At 48.6% G+C, this 18,045-nt stretch overlaps 1 protein-coding gene and 1 non-coding gene across 2 annotated transcripts in view; both read left to right on the top strand.

The window, feature by feature from the left end:
• Positions 1-5,246, top strand: part of LOC126540253 (probable thiopurine S-methyltransferase) — a 63,830-nt gene extending 58,584 nt beyond the window's left edge. The window contains exon 9 of the mRNA XM_055075917.1: positions 5,066-5,246. The gene's annotated coding sequence lies outside the window, so the exon portion shown is untranslated. The remainder of the gene's footprint in view (positions 1-5,065) is intronic.
• A 7,261-nt stretch (positions 5,247-12,507) lies between these two features.
• TRNAS-UGA (transfer RNA serine (anticodon UGA)) lies at positions 12,508-12,580 on the top strand. The gene has a single exon. It is a non-coding gene; the product is annotated as a tRNA-Ser (tRNA).
• The last annotated feature ends 5,465 nt before the right edge of the window (positions 12,581-18,045 follow it).

Here is an 18,045-nt window from a genome sequence, read left to right as displayed (position 1 = left end):
CGTGAAATTTGCGTCGCAAGAGGGATCGCTCGACTGCACGGAGGAAACACGAAAGTGTTGCTGACAAACTTCAGCCAGGAGTTCTGCACATCAACAAGGGCACGGCGATCGCTTACATCGAGGAAATTCAGGAAACCAGCGATGTCTTTGTCCTCTCGGATTCTGTCGCATCTACCCCGAAAACCGTAGTTCCCGAACCAGACTACGACATTAATCCAAGTCTCCCCGTGATTAAGCAACAGCAGCTCAGAAGTCTGCTCCGACGATACAAAGGCTGCTTTTCGACGTCATCGAGGATTCGACAAACACCAGTCGCAAAGCATCGCATAATAACCGAAGAGTGCGCTCGACCACTACGCCAGAGCCCTTACCGAGTTTCCACGCGAGAACGCGAAGCTATAGGACAACAAGTCGACGAAATGCTGCGCGACGACATCATCCAGCCGTCGAAAAGCCCGTGGCCGTCTCCAGTTGTTTTAGTGAAGAAAAAGGACGGAACCCTACGTTTCTGCGTCGATTATCGTCGACTGAACAAAATCACGAAGAAAGACGTATACCCCCTCCCACGGATAGACGACGCATTGGATCGGCTCTGCAATGCTAAATACTTCTCATCGATGGACCTCAAGTCTGGTTACTGGCAAATAAAAGTCGACGAAAGGGATCGCGAAAAGACCGCCTTCATCATGCCAAACGGCCTCTATGAGTTCAAGGTTATGCCATTTGGACTGTGCTCGGCGCCTGCAACGTTCCAGCGCGTGATGGACACGATTTTAGCAGGATTGAAGTGGCAGACCTGTCTTGTTTACTTGGATGCCGTCGTCGTCTTCGCCGGAAATTTCGACGATCACCTTAAGCGGCTTGCGACAGTATTAGAGGCCATCAAGTCATCAGGGCTCACTCTGAAGCCGGAAAAGTGTCGCTTCGCTTACGATGAGCTTCTATTCCTAGGCCACGTCATCAGCAAATCTGGAGCACGCCCCGACCCCCAGAAGACAGCTGCCATCGCAAAGTTCCCGCAGCCAACCGACAAGACGGCAGTGCGCAGATTCCTTGGCATGTGTGCCTTCTATAGGCGCTTTGTCAAGGACTTGTCACGCATCGCGGAGTCGCTAACACATCTAACCAAATGTGATGTCGAGTTCAAGTGGAAAACGCCGCAGGCCAAGGCATTTCAAGAACTCAAACGACGCATGCAGTCACCGCCGGTACTTGCACACTTCGACGAGGACGCCGATACTGAAATCCACACTGACGCCAGTAGCCTAGGCCTCAGTGCCGTCCTAGTCCAGAGGAAAGACGGACTTGAACAGGTGATATCTTATGCTAGCCGGTCGCTGTCAAAAGCGGAAGGCAATTATTGTACAACTGAAAAGGAATGCCTCTCCATCATTTGGGCTACAGCAAAATTCCGCCCTTACCTCTATGGCAGGCCATTCAAAGTCGTCAGCGACCATGACGCGTTGTGTTGGCTAGCTAACTTAAAGGACCCTTCAGGACGGCTGGCGTGGTGAAGCCTCAGACTGCAAGAATATGACGTCACCGTAATATACAAGTCCGGAAGAAAACACTCTGACGCCGACTGCTTATCACGCGCCCCCATCGATCCCTCGCCGCAAGACGACGAGGACGACGACGCCTTCCTTGGAATAATAAGCGCGGAAGACTTCACTAAACAGCAGCGTGCAGACCCGGAGCTAAAAGCCTCGTCGAGTACTTGGAAGGGAACACCGACGTTGTCCCTAGGGCATTTAGGCGCGGGTTGTCTTCGTTCACGCTACAAAACAACCTGCTCGTGAAGAAGAACTTCTCACCAGTCCGCGCCAGCTACCTTCTTGCTGTACCGTCAGCGCTGCGTCCGGAAGTACTGCACGCCCTACACGACAATCCAACCGCTGGGCACCTCGGATTCTCCCGGACGCTGTCGAGGATACAGGAAAGGTATTACTGGCCGCGTCTGTCCGCCGCCGTCGCCCGTTACGTCAAGACATGCCGAGACTGTCAGCGGCGCAAAACACCACCGACAAGGCCAGCAGGATTACTCCAGCCGATCGAACCTCCTCGTCGACCATTCCAGCAGATTGGGATGAATTTGTTGGGGCCGTTTCCGACGTCAACATCCGGGAATAAGTGGATCGTCGTGGCGACGGACTACCTCACCCGCTTCGCTGAAACTAAAGCTCTACCAAAAGGCAGCGCAGCCGAAGTGGCGAGATTTTTCGTCGAGCACATCCTGCTGCGACATGGTGCCCCAGAAGTCCTCATCACCGATAGAGGAACGGCTTTTACAGCAGAGCTCACCCAAGCCATTCTGCAATACAGCCAGACAAGCCACAGGAGGACAACTGCCTATCACCCGCAGACGAATGGTCTCACGGAACGCCTGAACAAGACCCTCGCCGACATGCTAGCAATGTTCGTCGACGTCGAACACAAGACCTGGGATGCCGTCCTGCCGTACGTAACATTCGTTTACAACACGACGGTGCAAGAAACAACAACAGATCACGCCGATTAAGCTGGTTTACGGCAGGAACGCGACGACGACGCTCGACGCCATGCTGCCGCACGTTACTGACGAGGAAAATCTTGACGTCGCTACCTATCTCCAGCGCGCCGAAGAAGCCCGAAAGCTCGCCCGCCTACGGATCAAGACCCAGCAGCGTACCGACAGCCGACACTACAACCTCCGACGACGCTTCGTCGAGTACCAGCCCGGCGACCGTGTTTGGGTATAGACCCCGATACGCCGACGAGGACTCAGTGAGAAACTACTGCGACGCTATTTCGGACCCTACAAGGTCATGAGGACTATGAGGTCGTGCCAGACGGCATTTCGCATTCACAGCGGCGCCGCGCACGATCTGAAGTGGTCCACGTGGTGCGCCTTAAACCCTTTTACGGACGCTGACGAAATTCCTTATTTTTGTTGTTTTCTTTGCTACGAGTGCTTTTGTTTATTACTTTCGTTTGTTTGCAGCATCGGGTCGATGCTTTTTAAGAGGGGGGTATTGACACGTGTACTTATGCTTATCGGGCGACCATGTTTCGCCGCCTAACAAATGTTATCGCACAGCGCGGGACGCGCGTGCATGTATCCGAAGTTTCTGGAGAGATATCGATGCTTCTGTCCGCTGTCTGTTGTCGCCGAACCTTGTTTTATCTTATTTCGTCGCGTGACGCGAATGGTGTAGAACTTTGTGGAAGGCACGCGGGTCCCAACGATTAGTCTGGAACATTCGATGACTGCTGTATAAAAGCCCACGCGCTTGACCCGCTGATCAGACTTTCGACGATCGCCGACCGTGTTCGCCGCTATCGTTGTGCTTAAGTGTAGCCTGTTTTGTGGGCACAGGTTCGCCCAATAAAAGTTAGTTTTGTCGTTCACAGTATTGCTACTGTGTTCTTTGAAGTCACGACCACGTGACAATATTTTACATGGCCGGCCTTTTGGCGTAGATGAGAATTAACTTCATCACATGAGGCATTGTTAGTATTTTTGGAAGCAACCCATTTTCCAGCTGAGGCTTCTGAAAGCTTGACGTGTGTTCTAATAGCACTGTACCAGGTAGTCATCCTAGGCACATTGATTATTGGAGCGCTCACGTAGGTTAAGCATGTAACAAAGTGCTTCCTGACGAAGTACGTAAACATTGTTGATAAATCGCACACATTGATTTGTTCCAGTTAGAGTTTGTCGATCTGCAGTGTAAGCGATGTCAGAATCGCGTCTAACTTTCCAACCATAGAAAGACACGCCACGCACAAAAAGCTACGAGCTCTGTCTGTGACAAAAAGATTGCTAAAACAGGAGAACGCTGCAGGCAATGTAGCGTAAAGTACTTGCTGCGCTCGAGGATGCTTTTGATTATCTATGACATGGTTTGGCCTAGCCACAAAACCTTACCCTTTGCGATACGGTGATAAAGTTAGCGCGCTTGCGTATCCGTTTCACCCATTTCCACGCACAAGACCTTTTGTATCTCTGCTCTCGTTGTGTTACTTGAATGGGCAAGTCTGCTTGACTTGCCCATTGAGAAAGGTGACACTAATTAGAAAGTGAGCGCACATTGCGTACAAAGCAACACATACAGTACATAATCGAAAGCTTGCCAGTCTTGCGAAACAACGCCAAAAAGGAAATCTTTCCCTCTCCTGTGGTTTTACTTCTTTGTTTCTATGTTTTATCAACACGAACTGAATCACGATGTGACAGAAAAGGGCACGAGGATGAGGCGCCGAACGGTAAAACAAAAAAAGTGCTACATCCTCTCTTTTGTTTTCTCGCCTGTCTGTGCGCTCACAGTGTTTTATTACAGCTTGTCAGGTGAACTGTGCCATTAAATTGACCGCAGCCAGTTGTTTTTCTAAATCTTTTTCAACACCAAACCCTTATTTGACGTTCTAGAACGTTTAGGTTTTCTTCCCTCAACATTTTTTGGTTGTGCAACATTCGTTTATGTTCATTTTTAAGTGACTGGCCCATTTTCCGGCACGGAAGCTGTCGTGAATCAGAGACGTAGCGGGTGATCGTGCCGGGGTAGTCAAGTTGCGGTGGGGATGCTCGTGAAGTTCAAGCGCCTTCAAGTGCCCGCTCTATGTCTGCCAATATCTTTGCTAACTGAGGCATGCCGGACAGCAATGCTTTCTTCGACTTCTGGCAGCGTGTTATACCAATGTCGGCTGACAGAAGGAGTATCGCTGAAACTCAGTTGGTGGCAGTGGGTAATTGTGTGAACCTCAAGTTCGGTGGCGCGTAACTATATCTCATGAAATAATCACACACGAATGTGCTTAAGCTGGTTGATGCAAGTACATTGAATACCGTCATCAAGTCATCAGTAACAGTGGTTGGTAGCTATGGATGGCTTATATGTTAAAGAACATATAAAAACGTTGGCCCACGGTTGAATAACAAGTCATATATTGCCTCATGGGATACAAGATAACTATTGTATTAAAAGAAGCAAAAGGAACTACAATTCATTCTCTGCGCATTCAAGAAATGTACCATCACTTCTTTATTTCTGTCCCTTATTCAAGAGTTACGATGCATTGGGCGCAGGTCTTACAGCTGGAAGGATGGAAGGGTTACATTATGGATATCGACAGGCCTGCATTTTCACAACGCACTTACCCTTCCGGCAGCTTGCTCCATTCTGCGGTGCTCTTCGGGACAAAGGAGTCAGCGAAGAGGCACTTCCTGGGCCACTATGCTTGTATATTTAGGAAATAAATCATTTCACTGCCATGTGTACAATGGTTTATTTATCAATGCTTCTTTAATTATTCCAGCTTTAGGGCTAAATATTTGGAAAAATAGCGTTTACCTTAATTTTCTTCATCACGAAGACAGTGGTTTCAAAATCAAATATTTTTTTACTGGTTCCGAGGGAACCTAGCCCTCTTGCTTTGTGTAGTTCCTAGAGGAGAAATAAGAGTATTTTCCGATAAATCCCACACAGGACAAGTATATTCTTATATCGCGAAAACTCAAGTCTCGCTAGACTTCCTTCAAGGCTTGCCAGCTTTTGCAACTATTTCATTGATATGTGCACTCCATGAGCAGTCAGCATATAATACAACACCTAAATATGTGGGATCATCGACGTTGGCTACCGCATCGTATTGATAGTACACTCATTTATGAGCGATTTCCTTTTCTTGATGAAACGGACTATTAACGCGTACAGGAGAATCATGCACTCAAGAACAAAGTACGTTACAGATATCAAGAGCTCTGCGATCCAGTAGAAGCGCACCACGGCCTTTTTGCCGCGGTTTCACTATCATCTTTGGCCGGAGCTTCAATACCATCCTTGTTGAACTCCTGAACCTCCTGTAAGTTCGACGTATTAGTGCACCTGCCTGAATCTATCTATTTATCTCTTAGAAGTGAAATATTTTATATTTCTTCAAATGGGCCCTGAACAAGGCTTTTTGTGCATTTCTCTTCGCATATGGTTGAGTAACATACCAGCTTCGACGGAGGCATCTCACCTCCCTGTAACCGCAATTGCTACCAATTGTCTCAGCGAACGTCATCTACGAATTTCACACTTCTGTTTTTGGCAGAGGGATGGTTCTTATTAAAAAGAGCTTGAATGGGTACATAGGACGTCAAATGTGACTAGAGGACGGTTCTGGGTGAGCAAATTGCATCGCAATATTACGCTATTAGGGGCTTAGTACCTTATGGAATGATAAAAACACCACAGATAGCACCTTTCGCTTGCCTTGAGGCTCTTCTAATTGGATTCCGGGCCACATTGGAAACTAAGGATTTGAGGGACTAGATATATTAGCGACTGCGGCGCATAACTTCGATACTCACCAGTAAATATACGCGACCAATTTTCAAGCATTTTTTAATCTATCGTACGAGGGAAAGTTAATGTTGCCACATGGTCTTTCGCTCATCCCACCGAAGCGAGAAGCACAGGTGATCCGAGAGGCTCGAATTGTTTACTCTCTTACTTTGTTCACAAGAATATATACGTACACGTTGGCCCCAAGAGATGGCGCCGGCCACTCGTTTAAACATGGGTCACGGGAAATGCATCACCAAATATCACAAGGGTAAGAAAAGGCATTAAAAAATCACCTATTAGAAGTGTTACAAACAGTACAAATATAGTACAGGTACCCACACTGCCATAAGAGAGAAAAGTGGATGAGAAATGGCCCAACATAAATGTCGCCAGCTCTACAAGCGTGAGATAGATACACAAGATGTCGCAGAATAGGAATGCGCGTACAATGTCTCCATATGTTGGGCGTTTCAGCGAACACTTTCAAAAATCTTTAAAAGTTGCCTCTGGCACATATCACAATCCTAGTTCATGAGCTGGTCTATACTCGAAGCGGCGGAGAATACTTGCACAATAAATTGACATGCACAATCGAGTAATTAATAAAAATTAACAAATTAAATTTTTATAACTTCATTATGGCCAATATTGTAAGTTACAAAATCTAGCCGTGGAGTTCGCAAGCCGGATCCAGTTGGAACGAATTTTAAAGATGACACCAGTTTCGAGATATAAATTCCGGAACTTTGCGGAGAAATGCACTGGCGCTCCAGCTAATTTGTTAATAAAACGTCGTTTCATGCACTGAAGCACACAAGTAGCTCATGTGTACTCATGAAGCATTTATATTCTGCACCCTCCGAACAAGGAAATATAATAGCTTCATGTGTAAACGAAGTATTTTGATAGGTGAAAGGTAGTGTCACCTCCTCTTTCAGCAGCTTCGATTATATTGCACTCTTTTACTCGTTTTCGTAGCTCTGCTTAAATCATCTGAATATCAGTTGTTAAGCCATAGCGGGCGCTGTACACTTGACCACAACGAGATGGCATGTAATTGCTAGGATAAACAAAATGCTGCCGAAGTTGCTGGCGCAATCACGCACGTCCCACATAGGAGGAACACGTGCAACCTTTCACGGCATTTCGCGAAAGGTGCTGACGAGGGACAATTTAGATAAATACCTGAGATACTAAGGCTGGCCGGCGCTCTATACGCTACAGCGTGTTACTCAACTACACAACATAAAGATGCGTGGCGATTCACAGCTGGGTGCGTGATAACTGGCAATACGTAAGCGCCGAGGTGTCGCACCCTTATCGTCAGGTCCTCGTAGTCACGCAGGTACAAGCATTGTGATACCTCTCCATTTTTAAAAGAGAAAAAGAAGACCGCAGCTTATTCCCCACTGCTGTGGTGCCACCGCCTCTGTGGCAGTTCGCAATTTAATAGGTAGCGGCATCGAATGCTGGCCACTGCGGCCGCGCTCTCATCATTGCAAAAGTTAGTAAATCAGACTTAATCCGACGCTGTCCGCTATCCCAACTCCCACAAAAATAAACATAAAATAGAGTCTAGAGTTTACCGTGCCTTAACCACAATATGATCACGAGGCACGCAACAGGAGTGGGCTTCGGAATAATTTTGTTCACCTGGTGTTGTTTAATATGCACGCAATGCGCGACGAATGAGCGCGTTTGCATTCTTAAGCCCACATTACTCGTACGCTTGCGGACGCGCGCCCACGCAAGCGCAGACAGGGCGGCACAACTCGTATGCGTCGAAACGCGGCGCGATCTCTGTGAACAGCTGCTCTTTGTTATTGCGCGCTTGGGCAGCCTCGAGTCTGCGCGCCAGGCTACGCTGCTACGGTGCGGTACATTCAACTCTCAGTGAAGCAGATTTATATCATGTAAAAAGGTGCATAATGTTTCTTTTTTGTGCTGATCTAACGGCTCTAAGAAATATAACAATTACGTTTATAGATATCGAAGCATTTCGAAACACTGTAAATAACAAAGTACTAAGTGGCGTCTTCCAAAGCGTGTGTGAGTGAGCCCAGGGAGCGCGTGCTGTCGCGCGCATGGAAGCGCGTCTTTGTGGATGCAAACTACCATACGCGAGGCGTGGCAGGCGCGAGACGCGAGCTTGCGTGCGTCCGCAAGCGTACGTCGGGTCTGGGCTTTGCCCCATCGAAAGGCGTCCGCCGCGTCTGGGACTCGACTCCGCGAACACACACTCAGGAGGAGTCAATGCCCTGGACACAGAGCTACCGTGACGGCGGACGCATGCCCTTGCAGCTTACGGTGCCTCTTAAGGATGTCAATCAACTTCATATACGTATCGGAATGCCATTTCCACTTTCCATAATTATTAGCTATCTTCCGCGAGATGCACGAAACACCTTATATGTAACAAGCAAAAAAAGTGAAGTCCTAAAGTTCCCAAAGCATCTATTTTCATTCGTAGTGGGACAACAGGTGCTCTCATAAGGGGACGAAATTCAAACACAGCGCTCGCAAGCACACAATGAAGAGCTCGGTCAACAGCACAAGCAAGAATACGTAGGACTATTGATGAAATGAAGTACAGAGGGGACGACACCAGTGTGGAACACTGCTCTTCAGTACGAGCATGGCATCTGCAGATAACATGTTATATGAGCCCGGTTCAATGCGAGCATTCGCAGTTACGATTGCGAGGGCTCTTGCTTCCTCTCGCCCTCGCGGATATGACATGGTTTTGCACTTGCCGTCAGGTCGCCGGGTGTGTACAAGAACTAGGGCGCCTCGATACAACACGCCCCTGTACAGGGTAATGAAACCTTTTGGCCTGCGCCGCACCGCCGTTTTCGCTTTTCATGGGATAAGGAACGGAGAAAAGTATGCGAGGCGAAAGTGAGGCGTAAGGACTGGAATGCGAATGGTAGCTCGAAGATGTGCGAGGTAAGCCATGACACCTATGCTGCTTTTATAAGAGTATTGTACCTGTCCGCTTTTAGGTACCAGCATTGTCTGGTTAGAATAATGCCGTGAAGCTTGCTCTTGTTTGTTTGATCATTCTTAAAGCGGCCGCCACGCCGCATGATCACTTTTTCTGTGACGGGAGATGCGACCAGATTTACCTCGATTGATCCGAGCCACGCGCGACTATGTCGGGTTCCAGAATTTCGTTGTTAACTTTAGCATGTTATCTCGAAGTTTCCTTACCGGCTTTAAGTTGAGCTCGGCCGAGAGCGGCACGCATCCTCTTCATCGATGACAGCAGAGCACGTTTGCTGCTATTGCCGCCGGGAAGTTCTGCAGTTCTTGTAGTCAAGTAATTAATCAGTTTGAGCATCCTAGTTGGCCAACGCAGATCTAGCTGCACAGTAGTCATTTCCTCTGAGATATGTGAACGCAAGCATGCGCTATTATATAGTTCTGTGGGCAAGAAGCGCTTAGGTTTGTGAGTAAATGTGCAAGACCTTGATACACCTGCATTTGCTGGCGCAAGCGCATGCTAAACAAGAATATCGGCCGATGCTCCGTTGCCCGCCGTATCTGCGCTCGCCCCAATATGGCGGTCACGAAGGCAGTGTCTCCACCCTGTACGGCGGCGCGCTACATCGAGGCACGCTAAGAAGAACCGCGTCGCGGACCTAGCGCAACATGGTCGCCGTTAGCGCATTGCACGCACTGTGCTAAAAACGCTTCATTGGTGTCTCCCGGCACAGGCCGTCCAGTTACCGCAGCGCCCTGCCACGCAGTTTCAAACGAAAGCAGGCGCAGGTGTTGCCTCTCTTGACGCACCGCTGCATGGTCTGTCACGGTGCAAGTTTTGTATTAGAGCAATATTGGAGACTGGCTGTCTCCATTGAGTCGTCTACTGGGGCTGATGATTGGGTTATCTACGAGCGGGCTTAGGCTGCAGATGCAGGTCTTCATTAATTCTATGGTAGACACTGGTGGATTCGGATATGCCATTGAAGGATAGCACAGTGCACTGTCCTGCTAAGTACTGTCATGTTGCAGGTCGAGTTCCTGAAATGAACCTGCCGGCAGCCTGTCTGCTAACAGGGGTAACATAACCGCATCCGACCCCAGTAGTACATATACGCCACACAAATTAATAGCGTACCACGCGCTACAGAAGTTGGAAGATGGTTCAACCTACTGCTAAAGTAGATGAAAGACAGCCTCGCTGAGCGAATTGGGGGTGAGGTAGGGGCGCAGTCACCACGCTCCGCGCTCAGTCGAGTCACCCCTCAGGTGATTAAAGTAGCAGTGTCACGCTCTAAAATTTTTGGACTCCACTATCTCATGGGAATCGGCTCACAGTGTTAGACTGCGGTATCTCTGGCATCGGCTTAGATTTTTAGACTGCACTATTTTGAAGAACAGCCCACAGTTAGACTAATTTTAGATAATTTACATTGTTTTACATGCCAAATCTACCATGGCATGCCGTTGTGGGGTAAAATCATCAATGGCGTAATGATTGGAGTACCAGGTTTCTGTGCTGGAAGTTCTCCGTTCGAATCCGGCAACTAGGAAAGTACATTTATTTATTTAGGACGTCACAGTTTCGCCATAACGGCGACGCAGTGAATGCGATAGCAACATGTGACAGTATTGCACGAAGTGCAAGGCTCCTAGCTGTAGTGGCAGTATGAATTACAGCAAACATAAGCTGACTAAGTAAACGGACATGGCGGGGCACGTGTAGGCACATGAAAAGGGAAAACTCGATGACCGCGAGCAGCATCGGCTAGAACTACAGGGTCTTGTCGGCGTGGTCGTTCTGTGTCGACTTTGCGTTGGTATGCTGTGGCATGCCAATGGCGTATCGATGTGGGCGTCCGCTTCGCGCTATTTAACGGCATGGCTTTATCGACGTTGTCGCTTAGCGGCGGCCTTCTGTTAGCACAGCGCCACGTCTGAGAGCGCCCGGTGTTGAGCTGCAGCATGCGCCATACACACGCAGAAAGCACATCGCTCCTGCACCTCAACCAACGGAGTGGTCGTGGCAAGTATGCGGGCCCGCCTTACTTCAGTGCGATCAGCATTTCGCTTAAGTTCCTTGGCCGGCGTTACGACGACACGTGAGGGGCCTCTTTCTGCTGTGTAAGGGACGGGATACTACGCTGCGGAAACAGCAGGCACTATTCTAGCCACACTACCTGTGCTAGTACGTGGGGGAAAAGCGATAGCACGAGCCGGCAGGGTCTGCATGGCAGTGTCGGCATGCCTGGGTGGCAGTTTGTTCGGGCTGTCTAACCTGAGGCCTTAGAATACAGCTTCTGCTGTGCGCCGGTCTTCACGTTTCGCCCACAAACACGCCTATACATATTTCATCACCTGGCATTCAGATTCTGGAGCGAAGGGAAACAGTACAATAAGATAACAGTGTGAACAAAAAAAATCAGTATTCGTAGGTTTTTATTAAATAATCATTATGTATATTAGTAACCGCGCGATGTGTTCATACAACGTTCCAAGCGTCACAACGCGCTGACTTGCAAGCGGGAAATTCATATGGCTGTTCTGCTCCGCCTACTGAGGCATGCAACCGTGACTTAATGGCAAGAGCATGGCGCTGCTGTGGTGCTTAAGGGCCCTCTGTTCAAATCGTGCTCTGCGAAAAGTGAATATATATATATATATATATATATATATATATATATATATATATATATATATACACACACACATATAGTCATATTATAAGAAGCCAACAAACACTGACACCAAGGACAACATAGGGGAATTACTCGTGCTTAATAAATGCAATAAAGAAATGATAAATTAATGGAAATTAAAGGGGATGAAAAAACAACTTGCCGCAGGTGGGAACCGAACTCACAACCTTCGCATTTCGCGTGCGGTGCTCTACCAATTGATGTCGTCCTTGGTGTCAGTGTTTGTTGGCTTCTTATGATATGACTAATAAAAATCGGGCCCCTCGGTTAACCGCCTTTCTTCTCGTTCATTACATAACGAGGGTCTCGAATCCGGCGACCTTGATGCCTTCAGGTAGCATATGTGGGTTTATTGACCAGTTGCCTTCACTCAAAAAGATCACGTTCTCGTGACGCCTGCTGCAAAAAGGACGTTCCACGTCCGCCGCCAAGATCTATGAGTGGTGGCGCTGGCTAACACTTCCGGGGTTCTACTAGGAGACACAAATAACCAAGAAAGTGGATGGGAAAACACCGCCGCGGTAGCTCAATTGGTAGAGCATCGCACGTGAAATGCGAAGGTTGTTGGTTCGGTTCCCACCTGCGGCAAGTTGTATTTTTCATCCACTTTAATTTCCATTAATTTATCATTTCTTTATTTCATTTATTAAGCACAAGTAAGTTCCCCTATGTCGTCCTTGGTGTCAGTGTTTGTGGGCTTCTTATGATATGACTAATAAAAATCTGGCCCCTCGGTTAACCCCCTTTCTTCTCGTTGATTATATATCTATATATAACCCCATTGAATCCGCTTGTATATACCCTGTAAATACAGTCTTATACTCCCAACATTTCCGTAACATAGTGGTGGGAGGTACGGGGCACCACGGCTGGAAACTGAGCTCTGCAGTGGACGTCGCATCACCGTCCTGACCACGAATGACGGTGAGCACTCGCAATCAACGTCGTTGGCGCCTCCAACGTCACCATCGCCAGCTACGTCGCTGTCCTTTTCGGTTGTGGTAGTGCAACCCAAGGATCCCGGAACTTTCTGCAGGACTGATGGCGCCGACTTTGACGAGTGGGTGGCTATGTACGAACGTGTGAGTGGAATCAGCAGATGGGACCCTACGCTTATGCTAGCTAACCTGTTGTTCTATCTAAGAGGAACGGCAAAGGCATGGTTCGAAAACAATGAAGAGGAGCTGACTGGGACCAATGCAAAGAGAAGCTAGCAGAGTTGTTTGGCAAACCAGCCGGCCGTAAAATTGCCGCAAAGCAGGAACTGGCCCCTCGTGGCCAATCTCCCACAGAGCCTTATGTTTCGTATATCCAGGACGTTCTGGCTCTTTGTCGTAAAGCCAATCACGGCATGACAGAAGCTGAGAAGGTAGGACATGTTCTCAAGGGAATTGCTGACGTCGCCTTTAATCTGCTCATGTGCAAAAGCTGCTCTACAGTTGATGCTATCGTCAGAGAGTGTCGACAATCTGAGCCGTTTTAATGGAAATTTCCGCAATGTTTCGCCCACCGTCGCGTCTAGCAGCGCCGACAACTCTGCTATAGGAACACGTGGTACGGTCGCTCATGATCACCGCGCGGACACCAGTCTCGCTCACCGCAAACACGGCGCCCATCTTCCCGTTCGCCGCAGCCACGTCGCCTTTCGGCCCCTGTGTCTTTTGGCCGCACGCTTTCGGAAAACTAAGAAATGCAGCCCTCGGAGATGGTGCTGCATTGCCCACTATTGCAGCAAATCTTCTGTCTGTGCCCACAATGAGAAGTGTAATTGACGTCAAAATAGACGGCTTACTTGTCCAAGCACTCGTCAACACTGGAGCCCACGTATCTGTGATGAGTGATAGGCTACGTAGACGTTTAAAAAAGGTCCTCACTCCAGCAGCTGCCCGAGTGCTTCGTGTGGCCGACGGCGCATTGCTGGTTGTACTTAGCATGCGTATTGCACGCATAAGTACAGCCGGCCGCCCTACTTGTCCTCTTTGCTGTGATCGACAACTGCCCTCAAGACATTATCCTTGGGTTGGATTTTTGATCCCTTCATTCCTCTCTCATCGACGGCGCAACCGGCGTTCTTTAGTTGGAACTGCCTCAAGTCGTCGATGCTCCGAGCACCGCTCCACCGCACTTGTGTTCGCTTCGAAATGTGCGTCTGTCACCTGAGGCAGCCACTTACGTCGCTTTGACTGCACAGCCACAGATTCCCGGTGGTGAATATGTCCTTCGCCCCATCATCGACGTACTTTTGAACCGGAACATTGCTCTTCCGCCTACGCTGGTTACAATTACTAATAAGAACTTCGTTCTTCCGTTTCTGAATTTGAGCCTGTGCCTTCAAGTGCTTCCCGCCGGCATGTTCTTGGCCAGCGTTTGTAATACTTCCGAATTTGACATTGAAAGTATGAATGCCGAGAGCGGTTTCTTAACACCAATTGCAGCTCACAGCTCTGGTTCCCTAACGAATGACTTCGTGAAGATGATTGTACCTGACCTCACCTCTGCACAGCGCATGGACATACGTCTCCTGCTCGAATCGTACAATGCCAAATTTGATTTCGGCGACAGGTCTTTAGGTTAAACATCTGTCCTTCAGCACCGTATAAGCACTGTAGACACGAATCCCATTCGTCTGCGTCCCTATCGTGTATAGCATGCTGAACGTAGAGCCATTCAATCAGAAATGGACAAAAGGCTCCACAGAGGAGTCATCGAACCATCAGCCAGCCCTTGCTCTTCGCCTGTCGTCCTTGTGAAAAAAAAAACAATAAAGATGGTACCTGGCGTTCTTGCGTCGATTATCGCCATTTAAACAAGATCACGCGAAAAGACGTCTACCCGCTACCACGCACTGATGACACTTTCTCGTCCATTCTTCCCGTCCATCGATCTTCGATCCGGCTACTGGCAGATTTCAGTTGAAGAAATGGACCGTGAGAAGACGGCCTTCGTCACGTCGGATGGCTTATATCAGTTCAAAGTCATGCCCTCTGGCCTATGCAATGCTCCTACGACATTTGAACGTATGGTTGACTCTCTTCTGCGAGGCTACAATGGACCACCTGTTTCTGTTACCTTGACGACGCTATTGTTTTTTTTCTCCCACGTTCGGCAGCCACCTTACCCGACTCGTTGCCATTCTTGCGGTCTTCCGAAAAGCCGGCCTCCAGCTGAACTCTACGAAGTGTCTGTTCGAGCGCCGTCAGATTACCGTGTCGAGACACCTCATTGACGCATCTGGTGCCCAACCAGATCCGGAAAAAGTTCGCGCCGCACGCAGTTTCCCTGTGCCACGTTCTGCTTCTGACGTGCGCTGCTTCGTCGGCCTGTTTTCTTACTTTCGCCCTTTCGTCAAAAACTTCTACGACGTTGCTCGGCTTTTGACAGGTCTTCTAAAGAAGAACACGCCGTTCTCATAGGGCCCTGAGCAAGCTCACGCGCTTGCTACTCTCGTCAGGTTTCTGACCACCCCTCCCATACTTGCCCACTTTGATCCTTCTGCACCGCCAGAAGTCCACACTGATGCAAGCGGCCACGGCATCGGCGCTGTTCTCGCCCAACAGCAGAATGGTACCGAGTGCGTGATAGCTAATGCCAGCCGCTTGCTGTCACCTGAGGGAATAAGCGGGTCGCTGTCGCTACTGATTACGCGACACGCTACGCGAGAACAAAGGCGTTGCCGACTAGTTGCGCAACTGACGTCGCCCATTTTCTCGTTCACAACGTCATTCTGCAGCACGGTGCACCTCGACATTACTTAAAGACCGCGGCCGCTCGTTCTTGTCTGGGGTTGTGGACGACCTCCTCCGCTCTTGTTCCACTGAGCACAAGCTGTCCATCACCTACCACCCACAAACGAACGTTCTTACGGAACGTCCCAACCGAACACTCACAGAGATGCTGTCGATGTACGTTTCCAACAATCACCGCGACTGGGACGCCACGCTGGCCTACGTGACATTCGCGTATAACTCGTCCTGACATGATACCGTATGATATTCTACCTTTTAACTTTTGTATGGTCGTGACCCCACTTTTCCCTTTGATCCACCCTACCTTCTGCGCCCCGCGTTGCCACTGAGTACGCTCGTGAAATCATCGATCGCACTCACATGGCGCGTCAAGTCACTCGATCTCGCTTATTAGCCTCGCAGCATCTTCAAAAGGAGCGTTACGACTGGTGCCATCACGATGTTCAGTTCGCCCCAGGTGCTTGGGGGCTGCACTGGTCACCACGTCGTCGGGCCGGCCTCTCCCAGAAGCTTCTCCCTCGTTATATAGGGCCTTATCAAGTCCTACGCCAAGTTAACGACATTGATTACGAGATCGCGTCGTTACAGTTTCATCCATCCTCAAGTCCGCCGCGTGTTGATTTCGTGCACCTTTCGCGGCTGAAGGCATACTTCGCTCGCAGTTCTTCGCCTACCATGCGCCGAGACGGCGCTTCACCACCCTGGGGTCCTGTTACGGAAGGATGAAAGAAGAGAGAGAGAAGAAGAAGATCGCGAGATGCTGACTGCTTCGGGTTTTTACTACAACCATTTTAACCACATTCACTCTGCTTGTATATACCTTGTAAATACAGTCTTATACTCCCGACATCCCCGTAACAATATATATTGGGCACATAACCAGTAGCAAATATCTGCACTAAGTTCGAGAAGGGCCCATGAAAGAGGCTTGAAACACACCCGAATGGCATTGGCTAACACTGGCATCCGCGACGATTCCAACGAAACGTGGTCAACGTCTGAAGGTAAAGTCACTGATGAAGGTTCAAAAGAGCTTGGCATTACAAATGAATCTTCGCAAGTTGAGCGTGCGCATCGTCGTGCGCATCGGCACCATCTTAACCATCCGGTGGTTAACAAGGTGGTTAACCATCTGCTTTGGCGGTGATCTTTAAATATCTTTCGTACGATTAAAACTAGCATATGCATATTTCATATCGGACCCTGCATCATGCAAGTCTTGAAAATCTTCTAGAATCACTTCAGAACACGGTCACCCGTTTCATCACATGAAATTATTCGAGTCATAGAAGCGTATCAGCAATCTAACTTGCCCTCGAAAACGAGGCCTTGCTTTAGGTTGTAAGTTTATCCCTTAACGCCTCTTTCATTAGAGCCACTACATTAATCCTGTTCTTAACGTTGTTCTTTTCTATCCATCTTACAGTTCATCTCGAATTGATCACCAAATGAAGTTCGCGACACCGTCACGCAATTGTCAATGCTTGGTTTCACTCATCCCTACCACAGAGCGGCGACGGCTGGAACCACCTCCCCATCTCCATTGCTGCTATTTGTTCCGTCACTAATTACAAGAACATAGTCAACGACTACATACACACTTATTACACATATTTGTAGTGTCCCCTGGTTTTGAGCTTATGCAAATAAACAAATAAATCATACGAAAAAGAAAATGCATAGGAAAATGCGCAAAGGAAATGCGTAGGAAATAAGAATGTTCCTGCTAAGCGTCACAGGTCGTTCGGGAAACTCTGGTTGTCGCACAACAGGTAGAACACCGGTCCAGCAAGTGTTTTACTTTGAGCGCGAAGGCATACGTACGATCAGAGATTCTACGTGTTCTGCTGCGCGGTATACGAAACAAACCAGAGAATAGCCACGCAAACAGCGCAGGCGCTGAAAATGCCAACATCTGCGTTATTCAATGTGTGCGAACGTTTTTCGCAAAATAAAGATAGGTGTGAGTTGCTCGAGCCCTCTTACTCCGCTCTTCTTTTTCGCTGCTGGCTTATTGCGCCACGACCGTTGAAAGGGTAAACAACGCCGTAAGAAGTGACCGACTATTTTAAGAAAATGAAGCACGGTTGGCGTTTGGACTTTCTCGAGAAATCCATGGCAATGTTGTGAATGATATTGCAATCTCTGTTGTTCACTAACGGTTTTCGGTACCTGTCCATCGGTGGGCCGTAAGTTTTCATAACTCGCCATGGCCTGCAATAGTTTATTCACCTGCGTTCACGTATACACTTCTGTGCTGGAAAAGTAACGTAAGCGAATTTAGTGTGAGGCTGGATCGAAGGGCGT

This window comes from Dermacentor andersoni, chromosome 2 (genome assembly GCF_023375885.2).
Source record: "Dermacentor andersoni chromosome 2, qqDerAnde1_hic_scaffold, whole genome shotgun sequence".
Lineage (NCBI taxonomy): Eukaryota > Metazoa > Arthropoda > Arachnida > Ixodida > Ixodidae > Dermacentor > Dermacentor andersoni.
The sequence above is the reverse complement of the archived record's forward strand: the minus strand, read 5'-3'. Positions and strand labels throughout refer to the sequence as shown.